The sequence below is a fragment of the Lagenorhynchus albirostris genome, chromosome 13 (assembly GCF_949774975.1).
Source record: "Lagenorhynchus albirostris chromosome 13, mLagAlb1.1, whole genome shotgun sequence".
NCBI lineage: Eukaryota > Metazoa > Chordata > Mammalia > Artiodactyla > Delphinidae > Lagenorhynchus > Lagenorhynchus albirostris.
This window is the reverse complement of record NC_083107.1, coordinates 41,079,064-41,105,425: the sequence shown is the minus strand read 5'-3', so window position 1 is coordinate 41,105,425 and position 26,362 is coordinate 41,079,064. Positions and strand designations below refer to the sequence as shown.

The 26,362-nt window shown below is 37.0% G+C and overlaps 1 pseudogene; it reads right to left on the bottom strand.

The window, feature by feature from the left end:
- Positions 1-1,252: 1,252 nt before the first annotated feature.
- On the bottom strand, positions 1,253-26,018 carry LOC132531267 (tigger transposable element-derived protein 1-like; annotated as a pseudogene).
- Between the last annotated feature and the right edge of the window lie 344 nt (positions 26,019-26,362).

The following is a 26,362-nucleotide window of genomic DNA, read 5'->3' as shown; positions in this document are numbered from 1 at the left end:
ATATAAAATAGAACATTTTAAAGTACAAATGTAATATATGCTATTAGATTTTTCCCAATCTTCTAATATTTTAAATTATGCTCAGTGAACATGGTTATATGTAAATGTTCACACATCTGCATAGATCTATCCTATTAGGTAAAAGCCTAGAAAAGGAATAAGTAGATCATACTGAAAAACAATTTTGCTAAAATGTTCTGTTAAAAGAATACAACTAAAAATAATGTATACAGGTGTTCATTTTTCAATATAATTGTGTAATAATTATTGTTTTATAAAAAGATTTATATTATTCATTAATATAAATTAATAATACATGTGAATGTATTATTCATACAGTCATATGTATTTCCATTTCGTAAATTCCTATGAGTGAAATAATGAATTGGGCTTTTGTTTTCAAATACATAGAAAATTCACATCATCAGAGAAATGCAAATCAAAACCACAATGAGATATCACCTTATACCTGTTAACGGCTATTAGCAAAAAGGTAAGACATAACAAGTGTTGGCAAAGATATGGAGAAAAGGGAACCCTTGTGCACTGTTGGTGGGAATGTAAATTGGTGCAGCTACTATGGAAACCAGTATGGAGGTTCTTCAAAAAATTAAAAATAGAACTGCCATATGATCCAGCAATCCCACTTCTGGGTATATATCCAAAGGAAAGGAAAACACTAACTCAGAAAGTTATCTGCATCCCCTTGTTCACTGCAGTATTATTTACAATAGAAAAGACAATGAAACAACCTAAGTGTCCATCAACAGATGAATGGATAAAGAAAATGTGGTACATACACATAATTCAGCCGTAAAAAAGGATATCCTGCCATTTGCAACACCATGGATGGCCTTAAGCGCCCTATGCTAAGTGAAGTAGAGAAAGACAAATACTATATAATCTCACTTACTTATATGTGGAATCTAAAAGAAACTAACTCATAGATACAGAGAACAGACTGGTGGTTGCCAGAGGTGAGGGGTGGAGGGTGGGGGAAGTGGGTGAAGGTAGCCAAATGGTACAAGCTTCCAATCATAAGATAAATAAGTCCTAGGGATGTACAAGCATACTTCAGAGATATTCCAGGTTCCGTTCCAGACCACCACAATAAAGCAAACATCACAATAAAGCAAATCACGTGAATTTTTTTGGTTTCCCAATGCGTATAAAGGTTACGTTTACACCATACTGCAGTCTATTAAGTATGCAATGGCATTATACCTTAATTTAAAACTATTGCTAGAAGATGCTAACCCTCATCTGAGCTTTCAGCCAGTTGTAATCTTTTTGCTGGTGGAGGGTCCTGCCTCAATGTCGATGGCTGCTGACTGACGAGGGTGGTGGCTGCTGAGGGCTGGGGTGGCTGTGGCAGTTTCTTAAAATAAGACAGCAATTAGGGTTGCTGCATGAATTGATTCTTTCATTCAAGAACGTTTCCTCTGTGGCATGCATGTTGTTCATAGCATTTTACCCACAGCAGAACTTCTTTCAAAGTTGGAGTCAATCCTCTCAAACCCTGATGCTGCTTTATCAGCTAAGTTTATGTAATATTCTAAATCCTCCGTTGTTATTTCAACGATCCTCACAGCATCTTCACCAGGAGTAGATTCCATCTCAAGAAACCACTCTCTCTGCTCATCCATAACAAGCAACTCTTCATCCATCCAAGTTCTATGATGAGAGTGCACCAAGGCAGGCACATCTCCAGGCTCCACTTCTAATTCCGCTTCTCTTGCTGTTTCTACCACATCTGCGGTTACTTCCTTCATTGAAGTCTTGAACCCCTCAAAGTCATTCATCAAGGCTGGAATTCACTTCTTCCAAACTCCTGTTTGTGTTGATATTTTTGACCTCTTCCCATGAATCACAAATGTTCTTAATTGCATCTAGAATGGTGAATCCTTTCCAGAAGATTTTCAATTGACTTTGCCCAGATCCATCAGAGGAATCACTATCTACGGCAGCTATAGCCTTATGAAATGTATTTCTTAAAGAATAAGACTTGAAAGTCGAATTACTCCTTGATCCATGGGTTGCAGACAGCATCTTGTGTTAGCAGGCATGAAAACAACATTAATCTCATGGTACATCTCCATCAGAGGTCTTGGGTGACCAGGTGCACTGTCAATGAGCAGTAACATTTTGAAAGGAATCTTCTTTTCTGAACAGCAGGTCTCAACAGTGGGCTTCAAATATTCAGTAAACCATGTTGTAAACAGATGTGCTATCATCCAGGTTTTGTTGTTCCACTGATAGAGCACAGGGAAGGTAGATATTGCATAACTCTTAAGGACCCTAGGATTTTCAGAATGATAAATGAGCACTGACTTCAACTTAAAGTCACCAGCCGCATTAGCACCTAACAAGAGAGCCAGCCTGTCCTTTGAAGCCTGACACTGATTTCTCCTCTCCAGCTATGAAAGTCCTAGATGGCCTCTTCTTCCAGTAGTAGGCTGTTTCATCTACATTGAAAATCTGTTGTTTAGTGTAGCCACCTTCATTAATGATCTTAGCTAAATCTTCTGGATAACTAGCAGAAGCTTCCACATTAGCACCTGCTGCTTCACCCTGCACTTTTGTGTTACAGATACAGCTTCTTTCCTTAAACCTCATGAACTTACCTCTGCTAGCTTCCTACTTTGCTTCTGCAGCTTCCTCACCTCTCTTAGCCTTCAGAGAATCAAAGAGAATCAAAAATATTTAAGGCCTTGCTCTGGATTAGGTGCTGGCTTCAGGAAACTTTGTGGCTGGTTTGATCTTCTATACAGACCACTAAAGCTTTCTCCATATCAGCCATAAGGCTGCTTTGCCTTCTTATCATTCATGTCTCCACTGCAGTAGCACTTTTCATTTCCTTCAAGAGCTTTTCATTTGCATTCACAACTTGGCTAACTGTTTGGTACAAGAGGCCTAGTCTTCGTCCTGAGTTTTCAACATGCCTTCCTAACTAAGGTTAATCATCTCTAGCTTTTGATTTAAAGTAAGAAATATGTGACTCTTCCTTTCCCTTGAACACTTAGGGACCACTGGAGGGTTATTAATTGGCCTACTTTTAATACTATCATATTTCAGGGAGTAAGGAGGCCTGGGGAGAGGCAGAGAGACAGGGGAATGGCCGGTCGGTGGAGCAGTGAGAACACACACAACACTTATCAATTAAGTTTGCCATCACATATGGGTGTGATTCTTGGTACGCCAAAACAATTTCGCTAGTAACATCAAAGATCACTGATCACAGATCACTATAACAAATATAATAATAATGAAAATGTCTGACATATTGCGAGAATTACCAAAATGAGACAAAGAGACACGAAGTAAGCAAATGCCGTTGGAAAAAAGGTGCCAATAGACGCCACTACTTGATGTAGGTTGTCACAAACTTTCAATTTGTAAAAAAGACGCAGTATCTGGGAAGCACAATAAAGCAAAGTGCAATAAAACAATGAATGCCTGCAATGTACAGCATAGTGACTACAGTTAACAATACTCTATTGTATATTTGAAAGTTGCTAAGATAGTAGATCCTAAAAGTTCTCATCACAAGAACAAAATCTGCTAACTATGTGAGGTGATGGATGTTAACTAAACTTATTGTGGCAATAATTTCATATCATTTACATATATAGAACCATTATGTTGTACACCTAAAACTAATAAAATATATGTCAATTATACCTCAATTAAAAAAAAAAGAAAATTCACAATGTCTTAAAAGAGCTGTATTAGCAAAAGCCCTGCCAGTCTGCAAAAAAAAAGGATGTTTGACTGAGGGAAAACAAAGACTCTGGACCTACAACTTTCTACAGGCTGAGAAGACTACTCAGCTAATAGGACCATTTCTTCAAAAGTGGTCAGGATGGATGGAAAAGAAAGGATATATCAGAGGGAAAAGCTAAAAGTCATGGAGAACAATAAACAGAGGATCCATTTCTAGGGAGCAGAAGTAGGTCCAAACTAATAAACATTTTCCAAAACAAGAGGGAAATCTGGAATATTTGCTCAAGAGATTTCAAACTTTCTATAGACCAGAGACTATACTGTGTTGTTCATTCTTTTCATTTTCATAAATAATTTTTTTTTCTTCATTTTATATTGGGTGTTTCAGGGGCACATAAATTGTCTTTTTGGCTATAGGTCTCTGGACCAAGAGGGGCTACATCCAGACCAAGAGAGATCACAAAATTATAGACTTTGAATTTCATGCTGTGATGGGATGTGACTTCTGACAGTCATGGTAAAGGGAGAACATATTTTATACATAAGAGGGATGTGAGTAACTGTGTCCTCCCTGAGGGCAAAGAATGGCAGGCTGATTATATTAATAATTGCACTTATTTTTTCCTCTCTGTATGTGTACCAAGTAATTTTGTGGTTCCTCCAACTAAAGATGTAGAGTTGATTTCCCTACCCTTTGAGTTTGGGTCATCTGTGCGACTTGTTTTGCCTAATGGAATGTGACAGAGACCACCGTGCCACTGACCAAAAGAACTTTGCAGCCTAAATCAGTGATTCACAGACACATCAATTAAATGAATGTTTATTGTTGTAATGCACAACAATAATGTATGAAGTTCTGTGAGTGATTATTATATAGCACTACTGTGTCAATATATGTCCTGTTCTATATTTTTTTAAAATATTTATCATCAGATAACCTTCTACACAATTGGTCATCACTGGATCTCATATACCTAGACTGGGCAAGGTATCTAACAAAAGCTCTATATGTTTGATTAATTTAAATTCATTTAATTCAATGAATTGAAATAGAGAGAATGTTTGAGATAGATGGTTTTATTTTAGATAGTTGTGAAAGCAATTGAGTCATGGGTTTGTTGCCCACCATGATCTTCACCTTAGTCAAAGAAAAGACAGAAGGGCTTCCCTGGTGGCGCAGTGGTTGAGAGTCCGCCTGCCGACGCAGGGGACATGGGTTCATGCCCCGGTCTGGGAAGATCCCACATGCCGCGGAGCGGCTGAGCCCGTGAGCCATGGCCGCTGAGCCTGCGCGTCCGGAGCCTGTGCTCCGCAACGGGAGAGGCCACAACAGTGAGAGGCCCGCATACCGCAAAAAAAAAAAAAAAGAAGAGACAGAAGAAGAAATAAGCATCAGGATCTAATTCATCAGGATCATCTCATGCAGTGATTATCTCCCTGGCACTGAACTGGTCTCTTTTTTTCAACTGGTCTTATTTCAAATGCTCACCTTTGAAGATCATCCCTAGATAGTTCAGCTTGATGGTATCTAGCAAATCCTTCAGTGTTGACAATAATAACCTCCAGCTCAGGGTGCCAAATCAGTTCCCGCCTCCCAAGACTTATATCTAATTTGCAACCTATAATTACTATAACTATCTAATGAATGAGAGCTCTTCTATATTGACTGAGTCTCAAATAATCATTAATTAAAATCAATACCACTTTATATTTGTTTGGATTGTATCCTTTCCTACTTTTCTCTATGACTCACATAAAACATCATTATTGCCTGTGTCTGTTTTGTTTTCCACAGCCCTGTAGACACTCTATATAACATAAAAAGCAGAAAAATAAACCAAGGAAGATCAAGAGCATTTATTTCCCACACTCTATTAGTACCCTAGCAATGATGCGCACGCTATTAGAATTTGAACCCAAGTTAATTAACAAAAGTATTCCAAAGTTATACTGCTGTCTGTTGCATCTGCAACTGATTGTTATCTGCAAGTGAACACACAAAAACCAAGGAAAAATCACAATAAATCTAAGTAGACATGTACAAGCAAATTGGAATATGAAAGTGGCATGTCTCTTTGCTTAAATATCTTCCACAAATCCCAGAGAGATATGCTTGAATTCAATATAATTGGATTTGCTATTTCCCTACAGTTTAATGTGTGAATAACTGCAATTACCTATGACTCTACTATCCCAGTTAAACAGTCATTTATTAAGCCATTAGAATCTATGAATCATAGGAGTTAGAAATCATTTGGCAGTATTATATTTTATATTTGGCTAAGTAATTTTTTCTGGTTACCAGTTTCAGATGATACCAGTGAGGTGGGATTGGAAATGTTGATACAATTTAAAAATTGAAATGGATGACCCAGAAATGTCTCTTGTCACCTTGCCTTTTTGGTTTGTTTTTGTTTTGTTTTGTTATTGCTATTTTTTCTATGCTTTAGCAATGTTGCAAGCAAACTGTGCCCCCTCAAAAATTCATTTGCTGAAGTCCTAAACCCCAGTGCCTCAGAATTTATATTTAGAAACGGGGTCTCTAAAGAGGTAATTGAGTTAAAATTAGGTCATATCATTGGGCCCTAATTAAACATGACTGTGTTGTTATAAGAAGAAGAGATTAGGATACAGATACACACAAAAGAAAGACTGTGTGAAGACACAAGGGGAAGATGGACATCCATGAGCCAAAGAGAGACGCCTCATAAAAAGTCAACCATTCTGACACCTTTTTCTCGGACTTCTAACTTCCAGAATTGTGAGAAAATAAATATCTATTGTTTAAGTCTCTCAGTCTTTGGTTCCTTATTATGGCAGCTCTAGAAAACTCATATAAGCAGCTGCAAAATATTTTTCCATTACAGTCCTTGAAAATCATAAAACAAATTTCTGGTGTTCAGGGAAGCAGACTTGATTCATATTTACATAGCTGAGTAGCACAAAGCATATACTGCTTTTGTTTTGAGGAAAAAAATAAACCTTAAAACATCACTGACAAGGATTCAAGGCATATGGCAGAAAGTTTTTTTTTTTTTTTTTTTTTTGCGCTACACGGGCCTCTCACTGTTGTGGCCTCTCCCGTTGCGGAGCACAGGCTCCGGACGCACAGGCCCTGCGGCCATGGCTCACAGGCCCTGCCTCTCCGCGGCATGTGGGATCTTCCCGGACCGGGGCACAAACCCGTGTCCCCTGCATCGGCAGGCGGACTCTCAACCACTGCACCACCAGGGAAGCCCCGGTAGAAAGTTTTGGTTCCTTGTCCAGTAGCCATTCCTTCTGTTTCCTTTACTTACTGGGAGGTCCAGTTGTTCTCAGAGCAGTAATGTGACTCTACTGTAGCTAGGAATGGACATGTGATCCAGTTCTGACAAATGATATTGAAGAGTAAATCTGTTAGGCAGATTTTACAGGAAGTCTGTTTTTACCTAGTATAGAGAGAATACACTCAGCTGGCAGACATGTTTTATTTTTTTACTCTTCCCTCTTTCTTTCTGCCTAGAATATAAACATAATTCCTGGAGGCAGAGAAGCCATTTTGAAACCATGAAAAAATAAATACCATATGAAAAGAATAAAGGGGCAGGAATTTGAAAAGATCTTGGACCGTCCCTGAGCAGCTGTACCAATCTTGAACTAATTGCTTCCAGATTTCTCATAATGTGAGAAAATATGAACCTCGATTTTGTTGAGCTATTGTGGTTAGGTTTCTGTTACATGTAGTCAAACATAATTCAAACTGATACAAAGAGTTTGACTACACAAGACCACTGTAGAGGATCGTAAAGCATAAACTATTATGCTTTAGCTATGTTGATTAAAGCATTAAGCTATGGGTATTTAGTATTGAATTGAATATAAGAAATGTTTAGCTTTATACTGAGAAGTGCTATACAAAACAGCCAGTACGGATATAACTCTTGTTAACTCCTTCTTACTGTTTTCACAAGGGAACTAAATGCAAGATATGTGTTCAATGAGTATCTACAAATGGGTAAATGTGCAAGTGTACTGTATGGCGAGGGCTGTGGTAGCAGCGTTTTCATTAAAGGAACATCACAATGGCACATAGTCTGGTGCCGATGCCATTTTATTCAGAATTACATGAACAGTGGAATTTAGAAAATATAGGCAAATGCAACTAAACTGAAATATCACATTTTCTACTTTCAAGTAATTTATATTCATTTGCTAATGTAAAAATTTAATTTCCCACAAGTTACAGTAAATTTCCATTCAGTTCTCATTCAGCATTGTTGAATACTGAATATATGTGTGTATGTATGTATGTATATATGTGTGGATGCATACATTTATGTATAAAGATAAAACATATGAGGCTCTATGTTTGTATAATATCCTTACATTTAAGGGGAGGGAGGGAATGCACTGGAGAGAAAGAAACAGAAAAATATACTTCTCTGAATATAACACATTGATATATTTTACTTTTGTCCATGTGAACATTTTACATAATTATAATACAAAATTAAATTTTCAAGTCAACTGCTAAATGTCTGAAGCAAAAAGAATTACACAAACCAAACTTTGTACTAACTTGGCAGTATAACCACACAGAGAGGAAAATTCCAGGTGAATATGAAACAATACTTTAACTGAATAACCCTACTGTGAAATTTCTGAAGGACAAATAAAGGAAAATTAAAATCTGAAAATGTTTTCAGTAATTACAGTGTTGGCAATAATGTTGATATTACTATACTGAGTCTGTAGTGTGTGTATTGTGGAATAAAGCAAATGAATAATTACTGTAGAAATATTGAAATACAAGTGAAATAAAGAAATGGGATCCAAGAGGTTAAGAAAAGCCCTACAGTCTTGAGTTTGAATTAATTATATGAATTATTATTGGGTTAATTATTAATATATTAAATAAATGAGATACAGTTAAACTGTGTTTTATATTTATAGAGTAAACAAATATTTCTTACTTCTGAAAACTAAAAAAGGTCTAGAAACAAAAACTAATCCAAAGGCAATGAAAAATTCCAGTGCTTAAGTTGTAGTTTCTAAATACTATATTCCACAATAAGGAACAAGGACCTTTCATAAAGTCCTGGTATAGCTGGCATCAGAAATTTGATAGGACAAATGCAAAGAATTTTGCCAAATTAGATAGTAAGAAAGGTAACAAGGATTATTAGTGCCATGTTAAAAGGACCCAGAAGACAATTTGAAGAGGTTTCTGCTGGACAAAGATAAACTAATTTTAACCATGAATAAAAAAATAACTGCAGTATTTTGAAACACACAAATACATTTAAATACCATCCACTCATCAGAAAAAAGGTAGTCATCTTCTTTGGAAGAGTCTAAGGAAATAATTTTTTTTTAATGGTAAGTAATTAACCAATTATACGTTTACCAAGGGAATACATCAAGCAGCTATTCTTTATATATTCTTTCCTATATAACGTGTACTTTTCAATAACCAAATATTTTATAAGGTATGGATTCTCCTTATAGAATTATTCCATCTAGAAATAAACCTACCTAAGGAGGTAAAAGACCTGTACTCAGAAAAAAATAAGACACTAATGAAAGAAATTGAAGATGACAGAAACAGATGGAAAGATATACCATGTTCATAGACTGGAAGAATTAACACTGTTAGAATGACCATACTACCCACTGCAACTTACAGAGTCAATGCAATCCCTATAAAAATACCAAGGGCATTTTTCAGAGAACTAGAAAAAATAAATTTAAAATTTGTATGGAACACAGAAGACCCCAAATAGCCAAAACAATCTTGAAAAAGAACAACAACGCTGGAGGTATCATGCTCCCTGACTTCAGGCTATAATACAAAGCTAATATAATCAAAACAGTAGGATACTGGCACAAAAACAGACACACAGATCAGTGGAACAGAATACAGAGCCCAGAAATGAACCATGCACTTACGGTCAATTAATCTAAGACAAACGAGGCAAGAATACACAATGGAGAAGACAGTCTCTTCAATAAGTGGTGCTGGGAAAACTGGACAGCTACATGTAAAATAATGAAATTTGAACATTTTTCTCACACCATATACAAAAATAAACTAACGATGGATTAAAGACCTAAATGTAAGACTAGAAACCATAAAATTTCTAGAGGAAAACACTCTTTGGCATAAATCATAGAAATATTATTTTTGGATCTGTCTCCTAAAGCAAAGGAAACAAAAGCAAAAATAAACAAATGGGACCTAACAAAACTTATAAGCTTTTGCACAGCAAAGGAAACAATAAACAAAGCAAAAAGACAACCTATGAAATGGGAGAAAATAATTGCAAATGATATGACCGATGAAGGGTTAATATCCAAAATACATACACAGCTCATACAACTCAATATCAAAAAACCAAACAACCCAATTAAAGAATGGGCAAAAGACCTGAATAGACATTTTTCCAAAGAAGACATGCAGATGACCAACAGACACATGAAAAGATGCTCAATATCACTAATCATCAGAGAAATGCAAGTCAGAACCACAATGAGATATCACCTTACACCTGCCAGAATGTGAATCATCAAAAATAACACAAGTACCAAATTTTGGTGAGGATGTGGAGAAAAGGGAACCCTCCTACGCTATTAATGGGAATGTAAATTGGTGCAGCCACTGTGGAAAACAGTATGGAGGTTCTTAAAAAACTAAAAATAGGGAGATTGGTTCAAGATGGCGGAGCAGAAGGACACTGTCTCACTCCCTCTTACAAGAACACCAGAATCACAGCTAACTGCTGAACAATCATCGACAGGAAGACACTGGAACTCACCAAAAAAGATAACCCACATCCAAAGACAAAGGAGAAGCCACAATGAGACGGTAGGAGGGGCGCAATCACAATAAAATCAAATCCCATAACTGCTGGGTGGGTGACTCACAAACCGAAGAATACTTATACCACAGAAGTCCACCCACTGGAGTGGAGGTTCTGAGCCCCAGGTCAGGCTTCCCAATCTGGGGTCTGGCTAAAGGAGGAGGAATTCCCAGAGAATCAGACTTTGAAGGCTAGCGGGATTTGATTGCAGGACTTTGACAGGACTGGTGTAAACAGAGACTCAACTCCTGGAGGGCACACACGAAGTAGTGTGCTCTTCAGGACCCAGGGGGAGGCGCAGTGACACCACAGAAGACTGAACCAGACATACCTTCTAGTGTTACAGGGTCTCCTACAGAAACGGTGGGTGGCTGTGTGTCAATATGAGGACAAGGACACTGGCAGCAGACATTCTGGGAAGTAATCCTTGGCGTGAGCCCTCCCAGAGTTTTCCATTAGCCCCGCCAAAGAGCCCGGGTAGGCTCCAGGATTGGGTCACCTCAGGTCAAACAAACAACAGGGAGGGAACCCAGCCCCTCTCATCAGCAGACAAGTAGATTAAAGTTTTAGTGAGCTCTGCCTACCAAAGCAACAGCCAGCTATACCCACCACCAGTCCCTCCAATCAGGAAGCTTGTACAACCCTCTTAGATAGCCTCATCCACCAGAGGGCAGACAGAAGAAGCAAGAAGAACTACAATCCTCCAGCCTGTGAAACAAAAACCACATTCACAGAAAGATAGACAAGATGAAAAGGCAGAGGGCTATGTATCAGATGAAGGAACAAGATAAAACCCCAGAAAAACAACTAAATGAAGTGGAGATGGGCAACCTTCCAGAAAAAGAATTCAGAATAATGATAGTGAAGATGATCCAGGACCTCAGAAAAAGAATGGAGGCAAAGATCGAGAAGATGCAAGAACATTTAACAAAGTTCTAGAAGAATTAAAGAACAAACAAACAGAGATGAAAAACATAATAACTGAAATGAAAAATACACTAGAAGGAATCAATAGCAGAATAACTGAGGCAGAAGAACGGATAAGTGACCTGGAAGACAAATGGTGGAATTCACTGCTGCAGAACAGAATAAAGAAAAAAGAATGAAAAGAAGTGAAGACAGCCTAAGAGACCTCTGGGACAAGATTAAACGTAACAACATTCACATTATAGGGGTCCCAAAAGGGGAAGAGAGAGAGAGAAAGTACCCAAGAAAATATTTGAAGAGATTATAGTCAAAAACTTCCCTAACATGGGAAAGGAAATAGCCACCCAAGTCCAGGAAGTGCAGAGAGTCCCATACAGGATAAACTCAAGGAGAAACACGCTGAGACACACGGTAATCAAACTGGCAAAAATTAAAGACAAAGAAAAATTACTGAAAGCAGCAAGGGAAAAACGACAAATAACATACAAGGGAACACCCATAAAGTTAACAGCTGATTTCTCAGCAGAAACTCTACAAGCTAAAAGCGAGTGACATGATACACTTAAAGTGATGAAAGGGAAGAAACTACAACCAAGATTACTCTAGCCGGCAAGGATCTCATTCAGATTCAATGGAGAAATCAAAAGCTTTACAGACAAGCAAAAGCTAAGAGAATTCAGAACCACTAAACCAGCTCTACAACAAATGCTAAAGGAACTTCTCTAAGTGGGAAACACAAGAGAAGAAAAGCACCTACAAAAACAAACCCAAAACAATTAAGAAAATGGTAACTGGAACATACATATCGATAATTACCTTAAACGTGAATGGATTAAATGCTCTAACCAAAAGACACAGGCTTGCTGAATGGATACAAAAACAAGACCTATATATATGCTGTCTACAAGAGACCCACTTCAGACCTAGGGACACATACAGACTGAAAGTGAGGGGATGGAAAAAGATACTCCATGCAAATGGAAATCAAAAGAAAGCTGGAGTAGGCAATACTCATATCAGATAAAATAGACTTTAAAATAAAGAATGCTACAAGAGACAAGGAAGGACACTACATAATGATCAAGGGATCAATCCAAGAAGAAGATATAACAATTATAAATATATATGCACCCAACATAGGAGCACCGTAATACATAAGGCAACTGCTAACAGCTCTAAAAGAGGAAATCGACAGTAACACAATAATAGTGGAGGACTTTAACACCTCACTTACACCAATGGACAGATCATCCAAACATAAAATTAATAAGGAAACACAAGCTTTAAATGACACAACAGACCAGATCGATGTAACTGATATTTATACGACATTCCATCCAAAAACCTCAGATTACACTTTCTTCTCAAGTGCAAACGGAATATTCTCCAGGATAGATCACATGTTGGGTCACAAATCAAGCCTCAGTAAATTTAAGAAAATTGAAATCATATCAAGCATCTTTTCTAACTACAACGCTATGAGATTAGAAATGAATTACAGGGAAAAAAACGTAAAAAGCACAAAAACATGGAGACTAAACAATACGATACTAAACAGACAAGAGATCACTGAAGAAATCAAAGAGGAAATTAAAAAAATACCTGGAGAAAAATAACAATGAAAACACGACGATCCAAAACCTATGGGATGCAGCAAAAGCAGTTCTAAGAGGGAAGTTTATAGCTATACAAGCCTACCTCAAGAAACAAGAAAAATCTCAAATAAAGAATCAAATGTTACACCTAAAGGAACTAGAGAAGGAAGAACAAACAAAACCCAAAGTTAGCAGAAGGAAAGAAATCATAAAGATCAGAGCAGAAATAAATGAAATAGAAACAAAGAAAACAATAGCAAAGATCAATAAAACTATAAGCTGGTTCTTTGAGAAGATAAACAAAATTGATAAACCATTAGCCAGACTCATCAAGAAAAAAAGAGAGAGGACTGAAATCAATAAAATTAGAACTGCAAAAGGAGAAATCACAACTGACACTGCAGAAATACAAAGAATTATAAGAGATTACTACAAAAACTATATGCCAATGAAATGGACAACCTGGAAGAAATGGACAAATTCTTAGAAAGGCATAACTTTCCAAGACTGAACCAGGAAGGAAGAGAAAATATGAACAGACCAATCACAAGTAATGAAATTGAAACTGTGATTAAAAATCTTCCAACAAACGGGCTTTCCTGGTGGCGCAGTGGTTGGGAGTTCGCCTGACAATGCAGGGGGCGTGGGTTTGTGCCCTGGTCCGGGAGGATCCCGCGTACCGCTGAGCAGCTGGGCCCGTGAGCCGTGGCCACTGGGCCTGCACGTCCAGAGCCTGTGCTCCACAACAGGAGAGGCCCACAGCAGTGAGAGGCCCACGTACTGCAAAAAAAAATCTTCCAACAAACAAAAGTCCAGGACCAGATGGCTTCACAGGTCAATTCTATCAAACATTTAGAGAAGAGCTAACACCCATCCTTCTCAAACTCTTCCAAAAAATTGCAGAGGAAGGAAAATTCCCAAACTCATTCTATGAGGGCACCAGCACCCTGATACCAAAACCGGAAAAAGATACTACAAAGAAAGAAAATTACAGACCGATATCACTGTTGAATATAGATGCAAAAATCCTCAACAAAATACTAGCAAACAGAATCCAACAACACATTAAAAGGATCATACACCATGATCAGATGGGATTTATCCCAGGGATGCAAGGATTCTTCAATAAATGCAAATCAATCAATGTGATATATTGTGATATAACAAACTGTGATATTAACAAACTGAAGAAGAAAAACCATATGATCATCTCCATTGATGCAGAAAAATCTTTTGATAAAATTCAACACCCATTTATGATAAAAACTCTCCAGAAAGTGGGCATAGAGGGAACCTACCTCAACATAATAAAGGCCATATATGACAAACCCACAGCAAACATCATTCTCAATGGTGAAAAACTGAAACATTTCCTCTAAGATCAGGGAGAAGACAAGGATGTCCACACTCGCCACTATTATTCAACATAGTTTTGGAAGTCCTAGCCATGGAAATCAGAAAAGAAAAAGAAATAAAAGGAATACAAATTGGAAAAGAAGAAGTAAAGCTGTCACTGTTTGCAGATGACATGATACTATACATAGAGAATCCTAAAGATGCCACCAAAAAATTGTGATAGAGAAATTAATGTAACACTCCCATTTACCACTGCAAAAAAAAGAATAAAATACCTAGGAATAAACCTACTTAGGGAGACAAAAGACCTGTATGTAGAAAACTATAAGACACTGTTGAAAGAAATTAAAGATGATACCAACAGATGGAGAGATATACCATGTTCTTGGATTGGAAGAATCAATATTGTGAAAATGACTATACTACCCAAAGCAATCTACAGATTCAATGCAATCACTCTCAAATTACGTACAGCATTTTTTTTACAGAACTAGAACAAAAAACCTTAAAATTTGTATGGAGACACAAAAGACCCTGAATAGCCAAAGCAGTCTTGAGTGAAAAAAACAAAGCTGGAGGAATCAGACTCCCTGACTTCAGACTATACTACAAAGCTACAGTAATCAAGACAATATGGTACTGGCACAAAAACAGAAATATAGATCAATGGAACAGGATAGAAAGCCCAGAGATAAACCCACACACCTATGGTCAACTAATCTATGACAAAGGAGGCAAGGAAATACAATGGAGAAAAGACAGTCTCTTCAATAAGTGGTGCTGGGAAAACTGGACAGCTACATGTAAAACAATGAAATTAGAACACTCCCTAACACCATACACAAAAATAAACTCAAAATGCATTAAAAACCTAAATGTAAGACCAGACACTATAAAACTCTTATAGGAAACCATAGGAAGAACACTCTTTGACATAAATCAGAGCAAGATCTTTTTTGATCCACCTCCTAGAGTAATGGAAATAAAAACAAAAATGGACCAAGTGAAACTTCAAAGCTTTTGCAAAGCAAAGGAAACTACAAACAAGACGAAAAGACAACCCTCAGAATGGGAAAAAATATTTGCAAATGAATCAACGGACAAAGGATTAATCTCCAAAATATATAAACAGCTCATGCAGCTCAATATTAAAAAAAAACAACAACCTAATCCAATAATGGGCAGAAGACCTAAATAGACATTTCTCCAAAGAGGACATAAAGATGGCCAAGAAGAACATGAAAAGCTGCTCGACATAACTAATTATTAGAGAAATGCAAATCAAAACTACAATGAGGTATCACCTCACACCAGTTAGAATGGGTATCATCAGAAAATCTACAAACAACAAATGCTGGAGCAGGTGTGGAGAAAAGGGAATCCTCTTGCACTGTTGGTGGGAATGTAAATTGATACAGCCACTATGGAGAACACTGATACAGCTATGGAGCTATTGATACACTATGGAGAACAGTATGGACGTTCCTTAAAAAACTAAACATAGAATTACCAGATGACCCAGAAATCCCACTCCTGAGCATATACCCAGAGAAAACCATAATTCAAAAAGACATATGCACCCCAATGTTCATTGCTGCACTATTTACAATAGCCATGTCATGGAAGCAACCTAAATGCCCATTGACAGATGAATGGATAAAGAAGATGTGGTACATATACACAATGGAATATTACTCAGCCATAGAAAGGAACTAAATTGGGTCACTTGTAGAGACGTGGATGAATCTAGAGACTGTCATACAGATTGACGTAAGTCAAAAAGAGAAAGACAAATATCGTATATTAACACATGTATGTGGAACCTAGAAAAATGGTACAGATGAACCGGTCTGCAGAGCAGAAATAGAGACACAGATGTAGAGAACAAACGTATGGACACCAAGGGGGGAAAGTGGTGGGGAATGGGGGTGGTGGTGTGATGAATTGGGCGATTGGGATTGACGTGTATACACTGATGTGTATAAAATTGATGACTAATAAGAACCTGCTGTATAAAAAAATAAATAAAATAAAATTCAAGACAAAAAAAAAAAAACTAAAAATACAACACCATATGATCCAGCAATTCCACTTCTAGGTATATATATGAAGAAAACAACAACACTAATTCAAATAGATACATGCATCCCAATGTTCACAGTACCATTATTTATAATAGCCAATATAGGGAAGCAACCTATGTGTCCATGGATAAAGAGGATGTGGTATATATACAATGGAATACTACTCAGCCATAAAGAAGAGTGAAATTTTGCCATTGGTACCAACATGGATGGAGCTGGAAGCTATGATGCTTAGTGACATAAGTCAGAGAGAGAAAGAAAAACACTGTATGTTATCAGTTATATGTGAAATCTAAAAACATTTTAAAAAGCAATGAATATAACAAAACAGAAACAGACTCACAGATCTAGAGAACAAACTAGTGGTTACCAGTGGAGAGAGAGAAGGGAGGAGGGATAGATAGGGGTAGGGAGTTAAGAGGTACAATATATCAGGTATAAAATAAATAAGCTACAAAGATATATTGTACAGCATAGGGACTATAGCCAACATTTGATAATAACTATAAATTGAGTATAATTTTTAAAAATTGTGAGTCACTTTGTTGGTCACCTAAATAAATGAAGAAAAAATACAAAAAAAATTTACCATTTTCAACTGTTGGTGAAATAATGAAATATTGGATCTAGGCAATAAAAATTTTAAAACTACTAACATTAAATGGCAGCCATGAGGTGCATTGCTTGTATCTGCCTTCAAAAACACACTTGCCTTTCAGCTTCAAGGAAGAATTGCTAGGAAGGGAAGAGATAAAGACAGAATAAATTGGTAGGTTAAAAGTAATCTAGGGCTTCCCTGGTGGCGCAGTGGTTGAGAGTCCGCCTGCCGATGCAGGGGACACGGGTTCATGCCCCGGTCTGGGAGGATCCCAAATGCCACGGAGCGGCTGGGCCTGTGAGCCATGGCCGCTGAGCCTGCACGTCCGGAGCCTGTGCTCCACAACTGGAGAGGCCACAACAGTGAGGGGCCCGCGTGCCGCAAAAAAAAAAAAAAAAAAAAAACAAGTAATCTAAAAGCCAAATAAACCAATACTAATATATGGTTTTTATCTGGATCTTGACTCTAACAAATAAAAATTATTTTACAATCAAGGAAATTTTCATACTAATTAGAAATGTGATATATTAAAGAATGATTGTTAAATATTTGTTTTGACAATGGTTTTATCATTATGCTTTGAGAAAGTACTCCTTATTTTATATAAATACATACAGAGGTAGCTACAGAAAAAATGACTTTTTTTTTCAAAATAATTTGATACTAAAATTAGGTGTGGTTTGAAACAAGGGTATAGATGAAACAAGACTGGTTATGAGTTTTTAGTTTTGAAACTGCTTGATTATACATGTTTGAAATTTTCATAATAGTTTTTTTCTTAATCTGTAATCCAGTTTTTTCAATTGTAGAGCACCTATTGGTTGCAAGGCACAGGTTCAGATGCTAAAAATGTGCAAGAATGACTAAGATAAATTCCATAATCTAAAGTAGTTTACTACCTGGTGTAGAAGTAATTACGTCCACAATATTCTATAATCTGAGGAAGATTATTTTTAAATGTTATAGCAAAGACCTAAGGGATCTCGAAGGAGGAAATAATTCTCTTTCGAGATTAGATCTGGTAATAACAAAGGGGACATTCAACCTGAGCAAGGAAGAATTTCAAAAAGAAGTTACAGCATGCATGAAGAAAGAACACAAAACATTCTTGAAATGGAGATGAGTCCCCTGACTGGACAATATAGAATATGGAGCTAGTTTTGAGTGAGCAGTGGTGAGAGATACCTTTAAACAGGTGTGTAAAGGCTTGAATGCCACATTAGGTCCTTTTTAGTTTGTCATTATCTTGCTACTTTAGGTAGTTACGAAGGCATCTTTGTCAGTGAAGGAAGATGAAGTATATTTTATTTAATTTATAAGTCTTCAATATTTAGATATATAGTGTGTGGACCTCTATATGCCCTGCTTCCAGGCCTGGGAATGTTAAGGGGTAGTCCATGTTGCATAATGGGTTTAACCAGTTCTATTCCCCTACTGAAAAACAATGTTATGATTACTAAAATTAATGCTATAACGGTCATTATTATAAATGACCGTTTCATACGTTGTGTATGTTTCATTTATGGTGAATGTCTAAAATGGAATTGTAAAATAAAAGGGTATATTGCATAGTAAATTTGATAGATATTATAAATTTGATAGATACTATAGAACTGCCTTGCAAAAAAGTGTCATTCTCTTCCCAAACCAATGTGTGTGAGATTGCCCATATTTCACACCTTCAATGCACGCAATAGTGATAGTGTTTCTATTTCATTTTTTCCAATCTTATACATGTTAAACACACTATTTCACCATTTCAACTGGTATCTTTTAAATTGTGAGAAATACCATATATATTTTCAGGTTTATAATTGATTTGTATTTCTTTATCTGTTGGATTTCTCTTTAAAACTTTTGTCCCTTCCTTTATTTTAGGCTGTTGGTTCTTATATTGTTAATTTCTCAGAGTTCTCTCTATACAATAAGAAAATTAACCCTTTTCCATAATATTTTTGCAATAATCTTTCCAAGTACATTATTTCTCTATTTTCATTACATATTATTATTTATCTCACAGAAAATGGATATTTTTATTTGTTTTAGTCTTGAATAGTATATTTATTTACCTTTGTGAGTGTGTGTGTGTGTGTGTATGTGGTGAGAACACTTAAAATCAATCTATCCTTTTATCAAATTTCAAGTATACAATACTGTAATGTAAACTGCAGGTACCATGATGTACATGCATTAGATCTCCAGAATTCAGTCACCTCCATTACTGAAGCTTCGTACTCTTTGGCCAAATCTCTCCATTTCCCTCTCCCCTGGTTCCTGGAGGCCACCATTCAACTCTCTGTTTCTATGAGTTTGACTACTTTAAATTCTACATATAAATGAGATCATGCAATATTTGTCTTTCTGTCTTTCTGAGTCTGGCTTGCTTCACTTAGAATAATGTCCTCCAGGTTCATCAGTATTGTCTCAAATGGCAGTATTTCCTTCTTTTTTAAGGCAGAATAATATATACATATATATGTACATATATGTGTGTATATATATATATTATTACTAATCACATTTTCTTTATCCATTCATCCATTAACAAACATTTATGTTGTTTCCATATCTTTGCTACTATGAATAATGTTCCAGTAAACATGGGAGTGGAAATTAAACATATTTATTTTTAAGAAAAGTTTTTCAGTCTGCTCATTTCATATTCATCATAGTAAGGCCATATTCATATTATAGGGTTTATTTGGCCGTTTTCCTAGTGATAGATTTTTAATATGTTTTGGAATTTTGGTTTATAGATATTTTTTGAATAGGAGGTTATTTTTCTGTGTGTGTGTGTGTGTGTGTGTGTGTGTGTGTGTGTGTGTGTATGTGCACACACGTGTGTGTATGTATACTAACCTCTCTCTAGTGTCTTTGCAATTGCTACCAGCCCATCCATTTTGGACCCCAGGCAGACAGGGGTTATATATTAAAAACATCTGCACACTGGGGATGTCATCAATCATGAAGCCAGCAAGCAACGTAATGGTTTACTTCCTAGTCACGTGGTTGTACATGTATCTTCTAGATTCTCTTTTCATGAAACATAATGTAAGGAGAAGACCTAGCTGAAGTTCTGCTACGGATGCTCTTATTCTCTACTGAAGATATAGCTAAACTCCTGGCCATATCAGCCTTTTGCTCACCCAGAACCTGGTAGGCTGGTAGGCTGATGCCTTTATGCCGCTTATCACTTTCAGTTTCTGTGTCATGGAGACATCTATCTTACTTTTGAGCATGACTACACCTTTTAGATTTCCTCATTCTACATATTATCTATATGTCATATGTGTAGAGGCAGAGGAGGTTCCTTGGAGAATTTACAATGCCATCATGACTAGAAATCTTAACATTATTTTTTTTCACTCAACAAAATGTTACAAACACCTCTTCATTTGATTCACACTCTTAATATCTTTAATGGCTGCATAACGTATCATCTTTAGGGGCTGAAGAATATGCCAAAGTATAGATAGGCCATTATATCAAATTTTTTACTGATGAATAGTTAGGTTACTTAAAATATTTTTCTGTTACAGGTATTACAATTAACATGTACAAACACATACATTTGCCTCCCTGTCAGAATCTCTTGGAAAATTTTCTTTTAGTGTATGTGCTTAGTTATTAAAGAACTAGCAAACGTCTCTAGGAAGCAACTATGAACTCTGATTTACATGAGGCCACGACCCAAACCCAGTTAGATAATTTCTGATTCCACACCTTGCATAAGCAAAGGGTACAGTCATAATCCCCCAATACTTCTCTTCCATCTATCCAACTCACCACAAAGTTCCCTGACTCAATTAGAATTACACATGACTGTACATAACAGGAAAAACCAAAATAAGATTTAAACAATACAGTTTATTTCTCATTCTCTCACATAAAAATTATGCCGTGCTTGATATGATGTTCCACTTCATGAAGTTTTTGGACTCAGGCTTTTACCAACTCACTGTTTCTCCATCCCTAGGATATGGCCCTTGACCTCACAGTCCTATATGACTGTTAGAGATCCAGCAATCTGCCTTATGATCAGGAAACAGGATGGAAAACAGAATAAAAAAGTGTCAATGCGCATGCACCAATGCTTGGAGGACTTCTTAGAAGCCCACGCAAAACATTTCCACTTACGTATCATTTGGCCTAATGTGTACATGGCTAATTGATAAGAGACTGAGAAATGGATTCTTTATTCAGCTTAGCATGTGCCTAGCTAAAAACTGGAGGTTGTATTCCCAAGGAAGAAAAGGAAGAACAAATATTAGTTTAGACAGATATTAGGTTAGTCTCTTCCATATGCCCAAATGAAAATCCTAAGTATAAAAGCTTTAATCAGAATGAATTAGTCTCTCAATCTAAGGTTTTTTTTAGCTTGGGACTGCTCCAAAGGGTCACATGTCAGAGGGAGGAGCCACTGATACACAGGTGTCCAAAACTGTTTTTCTGTTTTGTCTCAGTTTTTCATCAAATCTTCAGAGATGATTTTCTTATGCTCCAAAACAGGGGATACTGACTCATTCGTGCAACGTCTTTGAACTACCTCTACTTGAAGTAGAAAGGTAAAAAAAATGATGATAAATTCCTCGTGCCTTTCAACAACGTAACTAATGCTTTGACTGCCTACAGCCAACACAGCACTGTTTCTGGTTAAACCAAACACACACAGTATAGATTCTTCGGACAAAAAAGTGTAAGAGACACGAGGGTCTTAGAAGTGACAAAAGGAAGGAAGAGTGAAATCTGCTGGATCATTTGCATGGCTCTAGGACCCTCTTCCTCTGGCGCCCAAGAAGTAAATCTGTGGTAAGGGAGTCCAATGGCAGAAGATCAGAAACGAGAAACAAAGGTCAGGTTCTAATGAGGTACGCACCAGAAAGAGGCGTGATCACTCCGTGAGGGCACAGAACGAGGAACAGCATTCGGCACAGTGACGATGAAGATGGAAAAAGTGTGGAATTAAGAGAAAGAAACAAAACAAGTGGGAAGTCAAGGAAATCTGAAAGGAAAAGTGAGTTTTGACCATGATTTCCAGAGGGACACGAAGAGGGCAAGGAGGGCCTTGAGGGTCAGCCTGCACATATTTAGTCAGTTATAATAAGGGGAAATTGCTTCCTCATTACAAGGCTGGGGATGGTGTTGATCATTTTTTTCTGCTTTTTAGATAACTGCATGGGAGTTATAATTGGTATGAGGAAGCGTGGGCAGCACAGTTCAGACCCTTGCTCAATGGGAAAACCCTAGAGGCATGTGCCAAGCTGGATGATAATGACAGCTGTGACTATCAAATCATGCAGCCAGGCTTTCAGAGGAGATGGGGTTGACCCCAGACACCGGACGAGGTACATCTAGGTCTCCAAGGAGAGGAGTGAAGAACTCTCTTCCTGAATTGGCTGTAAAAATGACAAGTTTATTTAACAGGTGTGGAGAAGGTGAAAGAAAATGTGTGTGTGTGTGTGTGTGTGTGTGTGTGTACATATATATATATATATATGACATATACAGTGGTATAATTTTAAAGATAAAATTATTCTTTCAGAGGAGATTAGGAAAATGATTCCTAGAGACTTTATAGTATATTTAATAGGAATTTCACTAGTTTGATATAAATATCTTTTCTGGTCTATTCTTATCGTATGAACCAAGAACCCAAATGGGGCTTCCTTTCTTTACTTAAATGTCTAAAAATTTTAGTAACAAGCATAGACAAGTTTAGGTCTTAGGCATAAGTTATCTGGTTGCTATTAAGAGTTTATTAGTAGGCTAACAGTATTAGAAAAATCTTTGCATTGTAAAGAAACAACTTCTTGATGAGAAAAACTTTCCTTTGGCTTTATGATAGGTTACCAAGTATAGGCAAGTATAGGTCTTAGGCATAAGTTATCTGGTTGCTATTAAGAGTTTATTAGTAGGCTAATAGTATTAGAAAAATCTTTGCATTGTAAAGAAACAACTTCTTGATGAGAAAAACTTTCCTTTGGCTTTATGATAGGTTACCTAAATTGTCTTAAGTCACAAATTGGTTTACATGGAGTTCTTCCACTGCTTTACAAAGTAAACACCAGACACACAAGTATATAAGGTTCTGATAGAAACCACCCTGGCTTGTTGCTGCACTCAGAGGTTTAGACCCCGATTAGCAATCTTACAGAAGCTGGCTCCACCCCAGTGGACTGTCTTGCCAGATCTTGCTAGCAGCTGAAACATCTGGAAAAGAGTCACCAAAAAAATTTCACCTTTTAAAGGTGATAATATAATCCATATGTCTTTTAGCTCTGTAACACCTTTGCTCTAAAGATGAAACTCAGCACTGAATTCCTAGGGAGATGTGGCCTGTCTACACTGTACATGGCTATATATCACTCTTCCTTTTAAAAGCACAGAGACTAGCCGTTGAAGATCCCAAATGCCTAACACTAATACTATTGGGTTTGGTAAATCTCTACAGAACTCAGTAAAATGATATTTCATATGCAGAAATCCATTAGGGTTCCTGATCATTTGGGAAATAATCAAACTTCAGTTTATGTGGCTTTCCACTACGCTTAAAATTATAGATATCTGACCTCTCAGTTAATGCTCGCTCTCTCAGCAGACATCCTAAACGGGAGTGACACTGTCTCCTTGTCTATATTACAGAACATTTTATTGCCTAAAAAAATGAGTACTGACTTGCTGCGACCTAACTTGTTTACAAATCCTCACATGAATACCTGGAACTCTGAAGTGATTTGGCTTTCAACAGATTTGCCTCTACGGGGATACCAAGATGATTGCAGGTAATTTGGTGCAGAACAGTAGCTTTTTAAATACTCCTTTTTGATGAAGGTAAGAGCTTAATGACATTCATTGTCACATGAACATTCATTCATGTTCCTCCTCACAAACGTTACTGAAGGCCTGCTTTGACTGGGCACGTGGTTACGTTCTACATACTGTGAGGGGAGGCACAGGACATGCTTCCGTTCTGAGCGGGGCTTGCAGTCTGCTGGGGGAGATGGGAATGTGCACAAAGGGAAACAACAATGACAAATGGCACAGGAAACAGAGGCCCCTGAGAACCGATGTTGGAGCTGGGGTCCACAAAGACCTGAGAGAGAGTCTAGAACTCAACTTGAGTCTTAAAGGAAGGTAGGGCTTTGAAGAGAGTTGATAAGAAAAGAGGCCATTTCAAGATCTGCATCAGCAGAAGAATGGGGTGTACCAGCCATATTCAAGGAATGGTGAAGAGTTATTCTTGAAATGAATAACCTGAAAGAATATTCTTGAAATGAATTCATTCTTGAAATGAATATTCTTGAAATATTCATTCTTGAAATGAATATTCTTGAAATGAATAACCATGTCATAGAACATGGTTCTTGGGATCTGAGAACATTCAAAAAATATAATATACCTTCTTTAGGGGTTTCAAGTAAAGTAAAAAAGAAGGGATGTTGTCTGTGTTTATGGATTGGGAAGACTGAAGCTGCTTCCTAAAGGAGCTGCAATGTGCAGTGCTCACCACGGAACATGAGGCAGGATGCATTAAAGCAGGCAACAAAGTTGGCTAAAAGGTGGCCAAACCTGAATGAAAAGGGCAGAAAGATCATGAGAATAAGGGAGAGGACACCAACTAGATTGACCTTTAAGAAGGTTCCCTACCACAGATACGCAAGTGTGAGTAGGCTGCCTATTAAGGAGATCATTAGCTCTCTTTGACATACGGTAGTTCATGTAGAAAATATTAAGTCACCCACTAAACTCTATATTTAAAAACTGTGGGTTTAGAATATTTGATTATAATATTATGATAATTATTTCCTATCAAATTAACGTTAAATGTCAGAAATATAGAAATCAACTGTCTGCTTAATTCGATAATACCACCTTTTATACAAGAAGCTCAAACTATAGCCAAATTTCATTTTATTTATTTTTTATGAATCTACTTTGGAGCACAAATAATGATGGATTTAGTGACCTCTAAATGAGAACACTGGATAAGAAAAATTTCAGGAATATACTTCAAACGAAGAGTTCGATTTTACTTCGGAAGTCACCTTATCTCATGGAATCAGATTTCATTAACAATCATTAATGATGAATTAATCCCTAGGATATTCCCAAATAAACTGACAATTCCTTTGTCCACTTGTGTCACCATCTTACTCAGGGGCTAGCACAGAAACTACTGAGGCCAAAGACAATAAAAGGATCTGCCTTTGGGATTAGGGTTGCATTCAAAAGAAGCAGGATATACTTGACTCCCAATGAAAGTGGAATTAAACTTTTAAGAATTCGTTGTTCAGCTCACTGTGCACTCACTGGAGAGTCACAAAGTCTGTCACAGAAATGAGTGCAAGAGTAAATGTCCTTGCATCTTATAAGATTGGCTTCTTGGTAATACCTGCTCATCACAGAATTAACACTGAAAAGCTTATAAATAATGGCAAAAAAATTAATATATTAACATGAAAAATTAATAAATAGTAATTTAGATCTTTAACCCATTTAAAGATCTGTTAAAAATTCTGTAGAATCATTTAAACGTACAGAGCATAGTGTCTATTGTTTTTAATAAAGCCAGGTGATTTGAAAGATAGCCGATTACTAAAATCTGTGAGATTAGCAGAGCTGCTAGCAGGGCTAGGTTTGGCTCCTACATCCCTTTCTGAACTGCTGTAGCTGTTGTTTGCTATTTATTATTCCTGAATACTCTCAACCTGTTTCTCTCTCCCTCTCTTATTCAAATCATCCCTGAATCACCACGTTTATTTCTTCTTTTGTAGGTGACTCAAGTCGCATCCATTCTTTGGTGTCATTCTCAGTCCTCACCTCCTCCTGGAAACTTTTCAGGATGCTCTACCCTGCGAGCAGCTGCAACAGAGCCTTCCTGGCCTGTAAAGCCCATTTGCGATCTGGCCATCTATGAACGTTGCGGACTTCTCTTCCAGAGCAAGGTCAGAACGAGTCTTTCCTACTTCCCCTGTACCATTTGTTTTGCACTTAGTTATCTTTGATATTCCATGCATAAAGTAAAAGTGAAAGTAAACTTTTTATTTATTGATTCATCTGAAAATACTGCACTATCTAAACATCTAATGATTTAAAGATGGGAAATAGTAATTATCATTTTTTTTCCTATTCTGAATTAAAATAATCCAAAATTTTTAAAAGTAAAAACACTTAAGCTAATTCCATTTACATCAGTATACTCCAGTACGTTCCTCACCAGAGAAGATGAAAACATGACTA